The 18606-nt window shown below is 35.2% G+C and overlaps 1 pseudogene; it reads right to left on the bottom strand.

Annotated features, from left to right (window-relative positions):
• Window positions 1–18606, bottom strand: part of LOC109055375 — a 96137-nt pseudogene that overhangs the window by 61332 nt on the left and 16199 nt on the right.

Below are 18606 nucleotides of genomic sequence, written 5' to 3'. Positions count from 1 at the left end.
TTTTATGGTTCGGATTGTCTGATATAGTGAGAATACGGAGGGGAAAAAAACGCTCAGTTTTATTCAGAGTAAAAATATATAATTTTTAGTTCAGCTACTGATAATTATAAAGTAAGGTAAAATTCTGATAGCTTGTATATATTGCTGTTTAATGTTTTCTAAAACATTTGGTCTAAAGAGAAAAACAAATGAATTAATAAAAATGAATAAATAAAAATAAAGTGATATAAAGTGAAATAAAAAATGCATAAATAAATAATCAAGACAAAAATAAAAATAAATTACAATTACAATTACAAAAATAAAATAAAATAAAATAAAATAAAAACAGATGTTTGGTTTTTGCATATACTGCTGTCTATTTTTGCAACAACAAAAAAATCAAGATGAATAATCAATAACATATAAATAAAATAAAACTGCTTAAAGGCGATAATAATACAATAATAAAATAATAAAATCAAAAACATGGTTATCGATCTGAACTCTTACTGCAAGCCAACAACTGACTCATTTGCCTCTATTTTTATTTCTGTTTTAAAGACATTATGAGAGTTGATGATAATGATGTCGATGATCTAATAATGACTCTCAAAAGCCCACGTTTGATTATTCACAACACATGAGTGTCATACTGGGGAAATGCTGCAGATGATTTCATGTGTTGATGGATTTGATGAAGCTGAACTGGGATCTCTGAAGTGTTTATGACAGCAGTCCTACCTAAACACAAAGTTGTGTATCGATTTGAGATGATCTTACTAAAAACAGCTTAAGGCAGCCTAAGCTGGTCTGTGATGATTTGAGCTGGTCTGGCTGTTCTTCAACATGACCAGTAACCAGCAAAACCAGATCACCAATCACTCTGAAATGTTATGTAAAACATCAGTAAAGGCAGACGTTCACCTGTGATTGGGTTTGCTTTCTGCAGGACAGACGTCCATCGGCCGATATCCTCAGAGATCAGTTTGACGCTGCTGAAGAGAGCAGGATCTGCCAGGAGCGACTGCACTTCAGTCAAAACCTTTGTGACTCTAAATCAATATTAGAAAGAAACAAATGAGTAGACATAAATAAAGGATTTAGCCAAACAAAGTTCAACAGCTTCAAGTTGCCACTATAAAAATGTTCCATTACATAATAATTACTATTTAAACATATTTAATAAATTAAGTTCATATAGAATTAAATGTATTATTTTATATATATATATATATATATATATATATATATATATATATATATATATATATATATATATATATAAAAAAAATATATATATATATATATATATAGTCATGCCCCTGGACTCACTGTGTTGTGTTTCCAACTAACACCTGTATAAAACCACCTTTAATTAGTCATCCCTTACACCTGTGTTTCTCCAATTATCCCCTGTATAAAAGTCCTAGTCTTCCTAGTTTGTTCAGTTTGTCTCTGTCGGGTCTACTTTTGGTTATTCTGTGTTCCCATTGTGGCTTATCCCTGTGATTTCTGGATTAAAGACTTTTTGCTTGTATATATACAAACTGTTAATATTAAATTAATTGAATGCAAATATTTCAAATAAATTATTATACTTATAAGTTGGGTCTACAATTATTTGGAGATTCATTTTATAAATAAAAAACAAATGATATTATTACTAATTACTATTTAATGTGTTTTAATAAATGAAGTTTGCATAGACTTAAACAAACTGTTCAATAAATTATTTAACAAAAATATTAAGACCTTTGAATATATAAATAAAGCAACAGAAATATTTTATTTCAGTTATTATTAGTGCTGTCAAACGATTAATCGCATCCATAAAAGTTTCGTTTACATTAATATGTGTATGTACTGTGTCTATATAAATACAATCACATGCATTTATATATTTAAGAAAAATATGTTATTTATATATTAAAAATATTTATACAGTATATAAAATATAAGAATATGAATATATAAATGTATAAAAGTAAATATTTTCAAAATATATGTGTATTTATATATATATGCATATTAAATATACACAGTATACATATGTATATAATGTAAACAAAAACTTTTATTTTGGATGCGATTAATTGCGATTAATCGTTTGACAGCACTAGTTATTATGCAATATGTTGGGTCTACATTTATTTAGAGATTAGATGTGTAAATAAATTTATTTAATATTAAACACATTTAAATTACTATTTAACATTATTTAATTAATGAAGTTTACATTGAATTTGAAATTATTTAATAAATAAATAAAATAACATTTAAGCAACTTAATGTCGAGCAGTTTAGTTATTTTAACTCATTGTCATGCTTCCTACAGTATATGTTGGGTCTACATTTGTTTGGAGATTTATTGCATGCTAACTAACACAATGCATCATAATGGACGTGAACAGTGCGGGTGTGACACTCACATGGAGCTGCCGAAGTTGTTCACCTGTTCAGGTGCTTCACCAGGTGTGGGGAAACACAGCATGCCCTGTAGCCATGGCAACACACCTGCTGATGGGAGGGGCTTATTGGGGTAGTGGTCTGAGAGGATGCAATGATTCACAATTACTGTTTGCAGCTTTATTAATCCAATAAATCATAAGTATGGTGTTGTTCAAGTAATTTAATAATGATGCACTACATTTCAGCAAACAAAAATATGTGTTAACAATATCGATTTCTCGATATTAACTGACCTTCATTTTGAATGAAGATATTTTAGTTTATAATGCATCACAACTTCATTAAATATTATTTGTAGTGCACCTGTCATCCAATAATGGCAAAAAGGTTTTGTGCTTTGTAACTTTTGATGTGAAACAAAGTCTGAACTTCAATTCTGTCAGTTTTATAACAAAAATCAAACAATAAATGTTGTATCTCGCACTCTTTAATGTATTACTATATTTTTGCTTAACCTGTCATCTTCATTTAAGACTTAAATCTTTAATCTAAACAAGTTATTACAGCCACCATGTAAATTTGTTATTTTAGAAATTAGTTTTTATTATTTTATTTATATTTTTAACAATGAATTGGAGAAGAAACATAATTATATCATTAAAACATTGACATGAAAACTGCAATATGTGACATTTAAATGCTTATAGATAATTTTAATACAGCTGATTAATTTATTGTAAAATAAAACTTTTCCAGTTGTGTTTTTTTTCCTGGCAAAAATAAATAAATAAATAAATAAATAAATAAATAAATAAATAAATAAATAAATAAATAAACAAATATTTTGGTGCATCACTAAAACAGAATCTCTCATTAATTTTTCACTTTCTGACAAACACATGAAGCTTATTTAGCTCTAATGTTACAAAATTAAAAGGAAATAATTTGCATTAGGTGTGTAACCAGTACTTTTTAAAGTATTTTATTATTCCTAGAGTTTTCTCTCAGTCTAAGTCACTGATCATCACAAAATGTCACATGCACAAAGCTGTCAATTGTGGCCCAAATAAAGTTTCCCCAAAAAATTGAACTGCGAGAAATAATATATATATATATATATATATATATATATATATATATATATATATATATATATTATATATATATATATATAATTTTTTTTTTTTTTGCTAATCTCACAATTCTGAGTAACAAAGTTCAAATTGCTTACAAAAAAGTCTAAACTGTGATGAGTTAACTCAGAATTGTGAGACATAAACTCAGAATTTAAAAAAATAGAAATAGCATGTCGCAGTTCTGAGAAAATAAGTTTAAAAGAACTTAGCTAAAAATGGTGAGATTTAAACTCTGAACTACTAAAACATAAAATCAGAACTATGTGTGATAAACTCACAGTTATGAGAAAGTTTGAATTGTGAGATCTACAAAAACAGAAAGGAATGTTTTGTTATAAACTAGGAATTCCGAGAAAGTACATTTTCAGAAAAACTCGCAATTTTGGGTGAAAAAAGTTTGAATTGCAAAATATAAACTAACAATTCTGAGAGAAAAAAAAAAGAAATATACTCTGCGAGAAATAAAGTCAGAATAATATAATGTATGTGCCATCAGAACATACAACCAAAATACAAACCTTGCACAACACATATAACTCTACACAGCCTTTTCAGACCCGCACAATCTAAGATTCAGCTCACAGCATCAAACCGAATGATGGAGCTGGAACTTCAAGACTTCCCAACAAGCACACTGCGGTTGTTGATTTTTGAGATTATATTGATTTATTTGGTGTGAGAGACAGTGGTTTTTACACTCGACAGCAGTCTACAAACACTTATGGTGCTGATGATGAGGAGAAAGAACTCTTACTGTGTTTCAGTGTTTGGAAATTAAAAAAGAAGCTGATTTGAAGCTGTGCAGCTGCGTGTGTGTGACAGCGTGTGTGTAAGGATCTTTGCAGAGGTCGGAATGGGAAAGTGTGTTCTGTCTGCTCCATTATTTATACTGTAGAAGTCTGCAGGCGGAATGAGAGAGAATACTAGATCACCTCAGATAGTGTGTGTGTGTGTGTGTGTGTGTGTGTGTGTGTGTTGGTTCAAGACAGAGAGAGAATTACAAATAAACTCTGTGTGTGTATATATATACACATTTATGCACAGCAATTTTCCTCTAAGTCTGAATCATAGCCTTGAGAAGTGTGAATCATTTTAGTAAACTGGTGTAGGTGATTATTTTTTTGTAAATCGATTCAAAGAAACAATTCCTTTGAGTCACTTTGAGTCACTCAAATCTACTCCCAAAAATTGAATTGAATTTGACGTTTCACTACAGTATTAAAGCCACTGTTTTCATTTAGCTTATCCAAATGTTATGTTGTTTGTTGCTAACGATATACGATTAATAATATTACTCCCGATACTATTATTATCACAAGTTCAGAGAAGTTACTGAAGTTACTGAAGCTTAATTTCACTTCTATAACAGATTGGTTTTCCGCGGACAATACGTTTTGCAGTTCTTGGTACAGATGTTTTCGCAATGCTTTTGGCTGTAATTAAATGCCATTTACACTTTTAGGAATTTTTTTTCTTGTAAATACAAAATTAATTTACACACACAGTGTGCTAATAACAGTGCTATGGGGTGTGTGTGTGTGTGTGTGTGTGTGTGTGTGCTATTTTCACATCCTTCTCTAAGTGGAAGGGAAAAGCTATAATCCTTTCATATTTTTCCAGTCCTCCTTTTTTGTCTAAGGACAAAAATAGAGAAGAGAAATACAGCATGACAAAAATGGAAAAGAGAGACTGAGTCTTTATCTATGGTTCACTCTCTCCATTAGCGTCTGTTGGAGGATTACCTCAGTTATCAACGAGAAATCCAGCCAGAATCCGACTGAAGAGGACAAGCTCTCTCTCTCTGGTAAGGTGACCTGCTCATGACATCTACTGTAAGACTCAGTGATTCTGTAAAACCTTCTTGTGTTCAAGATAGCCCTTGATTGCTCTTTTTTTCACCATCAAGATGCCAGTGCCATTCTGTGGCAAAAAAAAACTGACTCAACACCAGCCACTAAAACCTGCTTTTCTTGCACTAGGAGCTGCCAACATTACAGAGACCGCAGCGGTGGGATGATGTCTTCAACACCAAAAAAAATCAGCATTGAAAGACTAGAAGTTTAAACTCAATGCAATGCAATAATAATAATAATAATAAATATAGCTGCAAGCAGCAATTAAGGGGCCAAGCACTCCAGAGGCAAATTGAGGAGCTAAACATGGCATGGAGCATCAGACCAAATGCAGAAATGAGTAATTGAAGCCATTTTAGGATGATTGTAATTGAAAAGGCGGAGAAATAATAAATACAAGCACTAGTATTATGATTAAATGGCTTATCACTTTTGACCAACAGGTGGCGCTGTAATCAAATCATTTTGGTGTGTTCTGTGTGAGGTGACAATGGCACACACAAAGTTTGGTGTCAGTATGCCAAAGCATTGCAGAGGTACACGCTGAAGTGTCATTTTGGCATCATGCCTGAAATTCGTCGCTGTGGTATGCGAAAACGGTGTTGTCTATCGATACAAAATCCATAACATTTTGTCAGCACAGTCTGAAGATCATCTGATTCAATTTTGGTGAAAATCGGACTGACGGTTGATGAGGAGTTCGAAAAAGTAGGTTTTCAACATAAATCAAAATGGTGGACAGGAAGTTCAGCTTACTCTGGCATATTTGGTATCTATGCTGTCGGCATAAGCCAAGGAATATTTTGAGACCAGTTTCATTGCAATAGGCTAATGCAATAAAAAGTTATTAGCATTTATATAAATGTAATTATTAATGGTTTAATGAACGGTTTATTACTCTTGACCAATAGGTGGCGCTGTTACCAAATTGATGTGGCATGGTCAGTGTGACGTGACAATGGCACATACAAAGTTTGGTGCAAATATTTCAAAGCTTTGCCGAGATACAGCCTCAGATGTATTTTGGCATCTTACGAACAGATTCGTTGGTGTGCTAAACGAAAACCGTTTCGTATATCAACACGAAATCCACAACTTTTTGTCAGCACACTCAGAAGATGATCCGAGTCAAATTTGGTGAAAATCGGACTAACGGTCTAGGAGGAGTTCGAAAAAGTAGGTTTTCAACATGAATCAAAATGGCGGACAGGAAGTATGGCCAATTTTGGCATAATTGGTATCGATGTTCTCGGCATGACCCAAAGAATATAGTGAGACCACTTTCTTTTTAATAGTCTAATTTTTTCAAAAGTTATTAGCATTTTTTAGATATTTCATTATAACTTTTGACCACAAGGTGGCGCTGGCACCAAACTTTTTGAGTAGCTTCAGGGCATGGAGCCAAACATTTTTGTAATTATTTTCGTAACGATACGATAATGCGTTCAAAAAATACAGCATTTTAAAACATAATTCAAAATGGCCGACACCTAAAATGCTCGACACGGGAAAATTGGATATCATTCGACTTGCCATGACCCACCGAATCTAATGAGACCAGTTTTGTGATTTTTGGCCAAACCATTCAGAAGTTATAAGCAAAAATATGCATTTTTCATATCTCCTGACCACTAGGTGGCGCTGCGTCGAAACACTGCAGGTAGTCTCAGGTCATGCTTGTTATAACACGCACCAAGTTTGGTCTCAATACGCCAAACCGTTGCGGAGTTATAGCCTCACAAGCATTTTTGCGTGCTTTTCGTAGAATTTTTTCACGTGTTATTCGAGAACGGTTGGACGAATCAACTTGAATTCCATAACTTTGTGCCAGCATCATCTGAAGATGATCTGAGCCAATTTTCGTGAAAATCAGACTAACCCGTCTAGGACGAGTTCGAAAAAGTATGTTTTTCGAACAATTGAAAATAGCGAAAAAACTAAACCTTGCGATTTTTGAATTTCGGGGTTCATTCGACTTGGCCTGAGCCAAGGATTCAGAGGAAAAAAGAATTTTCATTTTCTGGCATACGGTTCAAAAGTTATTAGCATAAAATTATTGAAACTTTGGACAAGTGGTGGCGCTAGAGAGTTGGAGTTAGAGACTTCAAATTTGCTATAGTTAATGCTGGGACTGTCCTCTATCAGTGTGCCAAATTATACAACTTTCCCGCAATCGGTTCTATGGGCTGCCATAGACTTGCGGCGGAAGAAGAAGAAGAAGAAGAAGAAGAAGAATAATAACGCCAACGATTTCAATAGGTGCCTACGCACCTTCGGTGCTTGGCCCCTAATAATAAACTTTATTTTCTATAGCGCCTTTAAATGTAAAGCGCTGAACAAAAACAAATAATACACTATATAAAATAATACAAGCAAAAATATGAAAAGAAATACAAATCAAAACAACAACAAATAAAACAATTTTACTAATAAATAATACAAATGTTTAATTAAAAGCTACCCTTAAAAAAAATTAGTTTTAAGGCGAGATTTAAAAATGCTAGGAGTTTTAGCTTGCCTTATCTCAATAGATAAAAAATTCCACAGTTTTGGAGCTAAGAAAAAGCCCTATCACCCATCAATCTTAAACGGGTTAATGGAACAGTTAAAAGACCAGTTTCAGATGAGCGAAGGTCACGTGTTGGAGTAGAAGGAATTAAAAGCTCAAACAAATGGTGAGGTGCCACCACATGCAAAGCCTTGTAAGTAAGCATCAAAATTTTTAAATCAGCCCTTAAACTAACAGGAAGCCAATGTAAAGACTCCAAGACTGGAGTAATATGATCTCTCATCCTATTTCTAGTAAGGATACTAGCAGCCAAATTTTTCACTACCTGCAATTTGTTTAAGGTAGCTTTTGAAGCCCCCGCCAACAAGGCATTACAATAATCAATCCTGGTAAACACAAAAGTGTTTATCAACTTCTCAGCAACAGGAAAAGCCAGCATTGGATGTAGTCTGGCAATATTTCTAAGACGAAAAAAGGAGGTTTTAACAGTGTTTTGAACATGTGACTCAAAAGTTAGATTTGAATCGAAAATCACCCCTAAATTCTTTAGTTTTGGTTTAAACTCCATATTTGAACCATCAACGGGCAAAGTAACCGACCCAGCTTTACGTAATTGTTTTTTTCACTGTTAAGACTTTTATCCTAGAAATACATGTGGAAATAAAATCAACAGGCACAGTGTCATTAGGTTTAGTGTGTATGTAAATCTGAGTATCGTCTGCATAAAGGTGAAATTTTAGACCAAGAGATCTCAAAAGCTGACAGAGTGGAAAAATATATATGTTAAAAAGCAAGGGGCCCAAAATTGATCCCTGAGGGACTCCAGATTGCACAACACCAGTTTTAGACCTAAATCCACCCATAGACACAAATTGCTTACAATCAGAGAGGTAGAGATTAAACCAATTAAGTGCAGTATCACAGACCCCAAAAAACAGTTTCTAGCTGAGTAAAACCAAATGATCTACAGTGTCAAAAGCAGCACTGAGATCAAGAAGGATCAAAATTTAAAGATTACCAGAGTCTGAAGCAATTAACAAATCATTAGTAACCTTGACCAGTGCTGTTTCAGTACTATAGAATTTGCGGAAGCCAGATTGCAAAGGCTCAAAAAGATCGTTTTCAGTTAAATAAGAAATTAACTGAGAAGCAACCACTCGCTCCAAAATTTTAACAAGAAAAGGAAGATTGGATATGGGACGAAAATGAGAAAGGTTTTCATAATCAATATTTGTCTTCTTTGGTACTGGGGTAACTGCAGCAATTTTAAAAGCTGATGGGACAACCCCAGTACACAAAGAGTCATTTATAATACTCAAAACAACTGGACACAAGGAAACAAAACATGACTGAAACAGACTAGTAGGTATGAGATCAAGTAAAGAAGTGGCTGGCTTCATTTGAGAAACCTCCTTTTGAAGAGAGTATGAATCAAGTGTGCAGAAGTTTGAAAAAGGAGTACCAGAATAAGAAACATTAACAGAAGAAGACGAAAGTGAAGTAGAAGCACAAATACCCTTGCGTACATTATCAATCTTGGTATCAAAAAAGTTAAAAAACTTATTACAAAGTTGATTGGAAGCAGTAACGTGAAAAACTATTACAATTCAGCAATTTGTTAATATAATTAAACAGTTGTCTCTGATTTCTTTGGTTGTCACCAATCATCTTAGAAAAATAATCAGATCTAACAGTGCGGGTGGAGATTAGTGATCTCTACAAAATGACAGAAAATCATGCCTGAGGTTTGAAGTTTCATTAATTATTCAACTTGTTCATGATATGCTATAATTTACATATCACTACTTAATCAGAATATTGTTTTTATACACATTAAGTATAAAAAAAAAAAAAAAAAAAAAACAGTTAAAGAAATATTGGAACAAAATGTAAATTTGCTGAAAATGTCATTATCCTTGATTATTGTGATGTTTTTATCAGCTGTTTGGACTCTCATTCTGACGGCACCCATTCACTGCAGCGCATCCATTGCTGAGACACTGATGCAATGCTACATTCCTCCAAATTTGATGAAGAAACAAACTTATCCTAATCTTGATGGCCAGAGGGTGAGGACATTTTCTGCACATTTTCATTTCTGGGCGAACTAAACAAGGCATCTTGATTATATGTGGTTTTCAAGCAAGAAATGCTAACAGGAGAACGGCTGAGGATCAGATGAAGTCTGAAGTTACTGTACGCAGAGATTTGCTCTGTCTGCCAGTCAAATGTGCGAGTCGATCTGAACGAGAGCCGCTCTTCTGCAGAAGCAAAGTGTAGCAACATGACGAGATTCTCAAACATCATCATCTGTAAGATCTCTGATTTTGGCAGAAAATTCACAATGGAAGACTGTTGGAACAAAAGCATGAAGTGTTCACTGCTGTAAACGGTAGCACAACACAGACATACACAGATGTCATCTCTGTTCCTAACCGAATGAACAGCCCTGAAGTCTACTGCGTACACAAGAAGCTGTTTTCTATATGTATGCATATGAATCTATATGTTAAAATGTAATTTATTCCTGTGATCAAAGCTGAATTTTCAGCATCATTACTCCAGTCTTCAGTGTCGCATGATCTTTAGAAATCAATCGTATATATGCTGATTTGCAGAAAAGAAACATTTCTGATTATTATCGTTGTTTAAAACAGTTGTTTTGCGCAATATATATATATATTATATATATATATATATATATATATATATATATATATATATATATATATATATAGGAAACTGATACATTTTATTATTCAGTATAATTTTATGAAGAAAATTCAAAAGGAAAGCATTTATTTGAAATAGAAATCTTTTGTAACCTTTAATTTCCTACAAGCAAGTAAGCAATGACTAATTTTGGCAGGGTTTTAAATGATTGATTGATGGACTGACTCAAACTGGTAACTATAATAAGATCTTACAATTCAGATTTTGTTTCACAGAATTTCCTGACAAAAAAAATCAGTATTTTGTATGTAATATATCTATTATTAATTTATTGTTTTTATCCTATGATGGAAACAAGCTCCCATAGTTTGCACTGCAGCCAACATTATCTCAGCTGAAAGGCTTGTTCAGTGGCATTCATACAGGTTTGTAATGACATGAGTGTGAATAATGTAGGGCAGAATTTTCAGTGTTAGGTGAACTATCCCTTTAAAAAATGATATTTTGCTGCATGGCTATTATCTCTCACCTCTCATTGTCTCACCTGCTGTCCGCTGCAGTCATCAGGCTTCATTAGTTTGAGCACGTCTCATTAGAAACGCATTAGACAGGTGAGCATGATGACCGGTGAGGAGTTAATGACAGGGGCACGAGGGAATTGATTGAACTCAGTGGTTTACATGCAAAACATCCTAATAAAACTTGAGCCTCTTTTATGGAACACATTTATATTTCTGAACCAAAAAGGATGCTTTTTCCACACACAGCAGACAGCACTTTGTTTTTCGACAGGCCACTCTATGATGCACAGATGTCTGTCTGTCTGTCTGTCTGTCTGTCTGTCTCTCTCGTAATTGCAGATCAGACCATCAGAGAGACGATTAGAGCAGCACGAGTGCTCAACGGAGGCAGTTTACAAATCAAATCTCCACCCACCCGGGGCAGCGCAGTGAGAGGCGGCTCTTGTCACGAGTGAGGACACTCAAACAGCCGGCGTTCAACACAGAGTCAGTCGGACGGAGTATACTACACTCAAAAATCAGCACATCCAATCACATGCATCAAAATGACAAATCTAGTTATCACACACTCTGCCAAAGTCTGTCCAATTACAGCCCCAAATGAGTCAAATTACAATATCTAAACTGTATTTCAAAGACAACAGAAGTAATTATGAAATTGCATTAAAACTGTACTTGCGTCCTACTTAAGTGGCCAAAAAGTTCAGCTAATGGGGTTTAATATAAATGTAAACTATAATACAGTTTAATTTTATTGCAAATACAATGCAATTAACTGTCACATTACATTACAAAACGTTACATTCAGTTTGCACTGAAGTTTATATTTCTGTATAGGGTTTTTTTTTTTTTTAAGAATCTTAGTGAATAAAATGAAAAGTGACTAAAACTCTGCCTGTCCATTCTGTGAAGGTGAGGTGTATCAATGAAGTGATTTTAAGTGCAATGAAAATCTGCCAATGGATGCTCTGCAGTGAATGGGTGCCGTCAGAATGAGAGTCCAAACAGCTGATAAAAAACATCACAATAATCCACACCACTCCAGTCCGTCAGTTAACATCTGGAGAAGACAAAAGCTGCATGTTTGTAAAAAACAAATCCATTATTAAAATGTTTTAACTTTAAACAATCGCTTCTGACCAAAATATGAGTCCTCTATCGATAAAAATGCTTCCTCCAGTTAAAAGGATTTTCTGGATCAGGAGAAAAATCTGCACAGATCAAAACAAAACAGCTCTAAACAAATACTGGATTTTGAAGTGAGAGATATCAGGAGATGGACTTTTTTACTGGAGGAAGTGTTTTTATGGATTAATGATTAATTTCTTACACACAAACACTCGCCTCATGTTAAAAACATCTTCATGATTAATTTGTTTCTTACAAACACACAACTTTTTGCTTCACACAATGTTAATTGACGGACTGGTGTGGTTTATTGTGATGTTTTTATCAGCTCATTGGAAAAAAAGGTTCTTTAGATTATTAAAATGTTCTTCACTCTGTAAAAGTACACTGAAAGGTTATTTTTCATATAATTGTTCTTTATATGACATCACTGTGGAAAAAAAAACCCTTTAGAGCCTTTATTAAGAGTGTAAGCAATTGACCACAGATGTACATATCTGATCAATCATGTGAACCAATCATTATTTTGTGGAGAGTGGTGTATTTTCTGCATTAAATGCTCTGTTTGCCCACTACCACTATCTAATAATTAACTTTGTTACACACCACTAGTTTGACGAAGCCCATCCCCGGCATTATGATGCTTATTACTGGCATTACCGTAGCGGATGAACTGAACACACCCTGTAATGGTAGCACTTTATTTTACAATTCTGTTCCTTCATATACGATGCACTTATTATAGTAATTACAATAACTAGGTAATGACTAAGTACTAACCCTGAACCTACCCCTAAACCTAACCCTACCCCATGTAGTTGCCTTATATTACCAGTACTTTCTTAGGTAAGTACACTGTAAGTAAAATAAAGTGCAACCCCTGTAATCGTTAGCATTTGATCTGACTCTCTCTCATCGCATGCGTCTGTGGTTTCTGTCTTTGAGGAGGTGACATTCCTCATCAATCATTTTCTCCAGAGGAGCTGTGAGATGTGACAGTCAGCGCTGTGCTGCTGTTTCTCCAGGTGATGAATAATCCCACGCTTGTGTCTCGCAGCCTTTGTGAAGGTGAGACTGTTTTTCACTCTCTAAAGACCAATGATATCTGTTTGTCCTTACGCACACCTGTTCCAGGTCGGCCAGAGCCTCCTCTTTCTTTAAAAACAACAGATCACATTGTGTATTTGATTGTTTCTTTAATAGGAAGTTTTATGTCCCTGGGCTTGATTGAACAGATTTTTTTTTTTTTTTTTTTTTTTTTTATGAATGTCACATTGAAACTGTATTAGAAACTTTTTACCATCATTTTATTTGGGCTACTTTTCAAATGCCTCATAAACATTTCATATTATTCCACCCTTAACCCCCACCCTCACTTTCAATCTTAAACTACAGTACATGCATCAAATAAATAAATAAGAGAGATATTTCTACTAATAATATTAGTACAAATTACTAATAATAAATTAATACATTTAATGCTGTATTTACATTATACCAGTGGGCCCAGTGTTTGGAAGAAAGTAGGATTTAAATAGTAAATGTATTTTATTTTTTACATTTTATTTTGCAATCCCATTTCTGTATCAGAATCTGTAGTAAAATCTACAAATCATAATACTTACAGGTGACAAATAGGAGTCAAATTGGTAAATAAGTAAAACTGGCTCTCCAGTTAGTTGTAACTTTATTGGTAGCTGTAACATAATGCATGGTTAATATAACATTATAAGAAAATAAACCATTTATTATTGTTATTATTATTGTTGTTGTTGTTGTTGTTGTAATTGTTTAAATGTCATGTTGGCCTAATTTTCTGAAGAAACAAGGTTTCAAATAGTGCTAAAATAGTAAATATTTTATATAGTTTTTACTGTGATGGCAAAAAAACAAAACAAAACAAAAAATCCCATTAGACTGAATTTGATTAGTATGTTTATCTGTATTAAAAACTGTGATACAGTTGGCATACACTGGGCACATATGTAATGGTCATTGACTTTTAGTTGTGTTTTTCCCTGTTCCTGATCTCCTGTCTTTTGTTCCTTTGACCTAGTTTTCCTGAGTTGTCCTGATTAGTTCATTTGGTTCACCTGTGTCTGGTTAATTAAGTCTTTAATCCCTCATATACCTGCGTATAAAGTCTCCCCTTTCAGTTCCTACCCTGGCCGGTTATTTATGTTATGTTTGATGCTGCTTGTTGTGTGGGTCTCTGCTTCTGGATTCTATGTTAAATTAATTAAAAAGACTTCTTGTGGATTACTCTCTGTTGTCATGCGCTCATACTGCACCAGTAAAACTGGCTTTAGCAAGTCAATAAACCTGGCTTTTCAGTTAGTTATTGTTAGCTGTAACATAATACATGTAACACTGTAAGAATGGCTGATGAATCATCATCAGTGATGCACATTACTGAAGTAAATGACATCAGAGACTCAAATTAAGGATATACAGAAAGTCTAATAAAGCATGCATCTGCTGTGAAACCATCTTTTTGAAACCATCATGACAGGGTCCGCAGGCCAATAAATTCAAATATTTTTTTCACAATGACTGAAATGAGATACACAGAAAAGTAGGTAGGGTCATGGCTGCTGTGTACAAACGGTTCATGGGCTGTTTTCCCAAAATACAGTGTTTGTGTGCATGTACCTTCTTTCTGCTCCACAGAGTATAGTTCTTTCACAGTACCAATCGGAGTTGTGTCAGGAGACTCATTATCAGCAGCTGACACGTTGCTATGGCAATATAAACACTTTTACCCCTGTAGAGAAAGGAAAAAGGGAAGTTTATTATCAACGGACAGCTAATTAACTAAACCCAAATTCATGCTTGGAGCACAGGAGACAACATGTTAAAACTAGTACTGCAACATTTCTTTTGTGTGTGTTTTTGTATTGCAGGTTAAATTGTATCAGGCGCATGTCCAATCTTATTGTAGTTTGTCTGGCAGAATAATGTCTAACAAACACCAACAGTCATGCTGATGGGAAAACCAAAATCACATCATGCCGTTTGAGTGGGTGTGTGATCAATAAGTGGGGTTCCTCATTACACTGAGCCACTCTAGTATCAGATTCACATCAACATAATTGTTGAATTCAGACACGTCCGGTAGCAGCTATCAGACCATACAGTCCGATTTCCATTAGCAGCCACAAATAAATGAAGTGCAATGCAACATTTTTTGTTTTTCAGTGAGACTTGATAAAGATGTCCAACTCCATCCTCATGGCTACATAAATTTTGTGGTTTTTGGTCCATGTTTGTAAGCTTTTATGTAGATAGTGTTCTCCTAAATGTTGACTAAAACCTTGAGCGGATACAATACACATTTAAAATATGCAGTCTTTCTCTTCTGAGAAACAGAAAATATTATTTTCAATAACTACAATGATATGCAATTTCAGTCTAAACAGAGTGGACTAAAATGACTGAATGTGACATGACTGTCTAAAGCTGTCTAAAACTTGGTCCTGGATGTCCTGCAGAGTTTTGCTCCAACCCCAATAACACACACCTAAACCAACTAATTAAGCCCTTACTAGACATACTAGAAACTTTGTGGCTGGTGTGTTGAGGCAAGTTGGATCTAAACTCTGCAGGAAACTGGCCCTCCAGGACTGAGTGTGGGCACCCATGGTCTAAAGGAACTTTCTAGTCTAAAGACTAAAAATGTGTTGAAAACAAAACAATGTAAAATGTGACTTAATTCCCAGAGGACTATAGTAACCTATGTGTGCTGATTTTGACATCCTCTCTTGAATCTGTACAGACATACCGTTCTTTAGGAAACCCTCCGGGGTTTGTGTTCACGCACTAACTTTCACCCTTCCTAAACAACAAGTTACACGTTCACACTTCACTGTCTTAACATCTTCACACCACACAGAGTCACATTGCTCAGTCACCCTAACAAGCCTTCACTGCTTCACACTGGAAACAGACGTTAAAAGCGACAGAGAAGTGGTTATCTGCTTCCTAATGCTCTGAAGAGCTCTTTACAGAAGAGGTGTGTGTGTGTTTACCAGGAGACTGCAGTGTCTTTAGCAAAGCATAAGAATAAACCTGACTCTGAGGGAGTTTTAATTAGGACTAGTGGGAAAGGTGGGTGTCCTAGGTCAACTATGGTTCTCTGGAAACAAGCTCACAGTCATCCTCAAACATAGACTCTACCAGGAAGACACTCTCCTCGATAAGAGAGAGTTCATGACTCTAGTTAGGAGGAGCGTTCATGTTCTTGGTTACATAAAATGGCACAGTATCAACTGCACATTACATACTCACTCACTCCTGAACTTTGGTAAAGTTTTGCTTATCTGATCTCAGTGGTCTGGCCTTAACAGTCTGATCTCACTGCCTTGGTCTTTTTGGTCTGATATAAACACTGCAGTATTACTGGTCTGATTTTACTGATCTAATCTCAATAGTCTGATCTCACTGCTGTGGTCTTACTGGTCGGATCTCACTGATCTGATCCCACCGATATGGTCTTAATGGTCTGATCTTACCATTGTGGCCTTAATTAACTGATCTCAAATATCTGATCCCACCACGTGGACTTGTTTGTCTGATCTCACAAGCGTGCTCTTACTGGTCTGATCTCACTGATCTGATCCCACCGATATGGTCTTAATGGTCTGATCTTACCATTGTGGCCTTAATTAACTGATCTCAAATATCTGATCCCACCACGTGGACTTGTTTGTCTGATCTCACAAGCGTTGTTTTACTGGTCTGATCTCATTGACCTGATATGAAAGATCTTTTTACACCCTGGCTGTGGTGTTTAAGGTCTGATCTTACTGTTGTGTTCTGATTCTACTAGTCTGATCTCACCATGGTGGTATTGTCGGTTTAATCTCACCACTGCAGTCTTGTTTAACTGGTCTGATGAACTTACTGATCTTATATCTGTGATCTTAATGGTCTGGTCTTAACAGCCATATGTCAGTGGTCTGATCTTACTGAACTGGTGTAAGTGGTCTGACCTAATCGATCTGATCTTAATGGTCTGTTCTCTCTGATATGGTCTTGTTGGTTTGATCTCACTGTTGTGGTCTTATTTGTTTGATCTTACAGCTGTGATAATAAAGGTTTGATCTAATTACTCTGGTCTGACTGGACGTACATCACTACTGTAATCTCACTGTTCATATTTCAAAGGTCTGGTCACTTTTTACTCGCTGGGCCGTGTTTCCCAAAAGCACTGCAAGCTTAAATAGACTGTAGAAACCACTGGCACCAATGGACTCTGCGATCTACTTAGTCTTAGAGTGGTTTTCTTGACAGTTTGACCTCACCGGTCTGGTTTGAACTTACAGATCTGGCCTTACTGGTCTGATTTCCTATACTGTACCTGCAGCTAAATAATATATATAGACTACTGTTTAAATGTATCTTTTCCTAACATCTGTCGTAGTGCTTTCTTGTTTGAATGAGAAAATGTTAAATGACAAAGAGTTTATTGTGGGCAGGTTAATAGAAGTTATACAAGATCCATCTGCCCTTACGGGATACATCTAAGTTAATTAGCTATTTGTCTTTTCCAAAGTGACTTAGAGTACAATTATTATGGGGACAGTCCCACTGGAGCAACCCGAGGTTAAGTGCCTGGATCAAGGACACAATGGCGGCAGGGGAACTCGGTTACTCTCGAGGTCACCAGTCGTCCCTTCCAGGATTTGAACCCACAACCTTTTGGGTTACTAGCCCAGATCTTTAACCATCAGATAGATAACTTACTCTCCTTCTTCAAAGGTCATACTCCTTCTGTTAGGGTACATATTCACTTGTCAGAACAATTACTCCTCTTCTTGTGACACGCTGTCCTTTGGCGAAGGACATTTCCATTTCTAGAGTGCGTCTCTTGTTAAGGGAATATGTGTGCATTTTTCTTTTCAGAGGACATATTTTCTCAACGGGGGAAAAAAAAAATCTTCAGGGGACACGTTGTGCTTTAAAGTGCTCAGATGGGAAATAGTTTCATGTTTAATTTCACACTAACAAGAACACAAATTTGTTCACTGAAATTCCAGGCTGCCCGGAAGAACAAGTGCACAATGTATCTCCAGCTTCAATTTTTAAACGATTCTCCTTGAACATCTTGGCGGGGAAAAGGCAACTTTTGTGAGCGCAACCTATATTTTGTCATTCTAGAATATGGATTGCCTACTAAAGTGACGGCACCCATTTCCTGTTTGTGACCCAGAAGGAGGTTACAGTCTTTCTCTCTGGCCCTGCCTCTGTCTTTCTCTAGTAACTGTCTCTAGTTACAGTACATATTTCATCAGGCATCAGCCAGAACATTGTGCAGGAAAAATGACCAGTACAGGAACCTTGTATGAAATATGCAGGAAGTAATTTCCTATTTATGAATCACTGTCTGCCATTGC

Source organism: Cyprinus carpio, chromosome B7 (assembly GCF_018340385.1).
Source record: "Cyprinus carpio isolate SPL01 chromosome B7, ASM1834038v1, whole genome shotgun sequence".
In the NCBI taxonomy this organism is placed as follows: Eukaryota; Metazoa; Chordata; class Actinopteri; order Cypriniformes; family Cyprinidae; genus Cyprinus; species Cyprinus carpio.
This window is presented reverse-complemented; position numbering and strand designations above follow the sequence as displayed.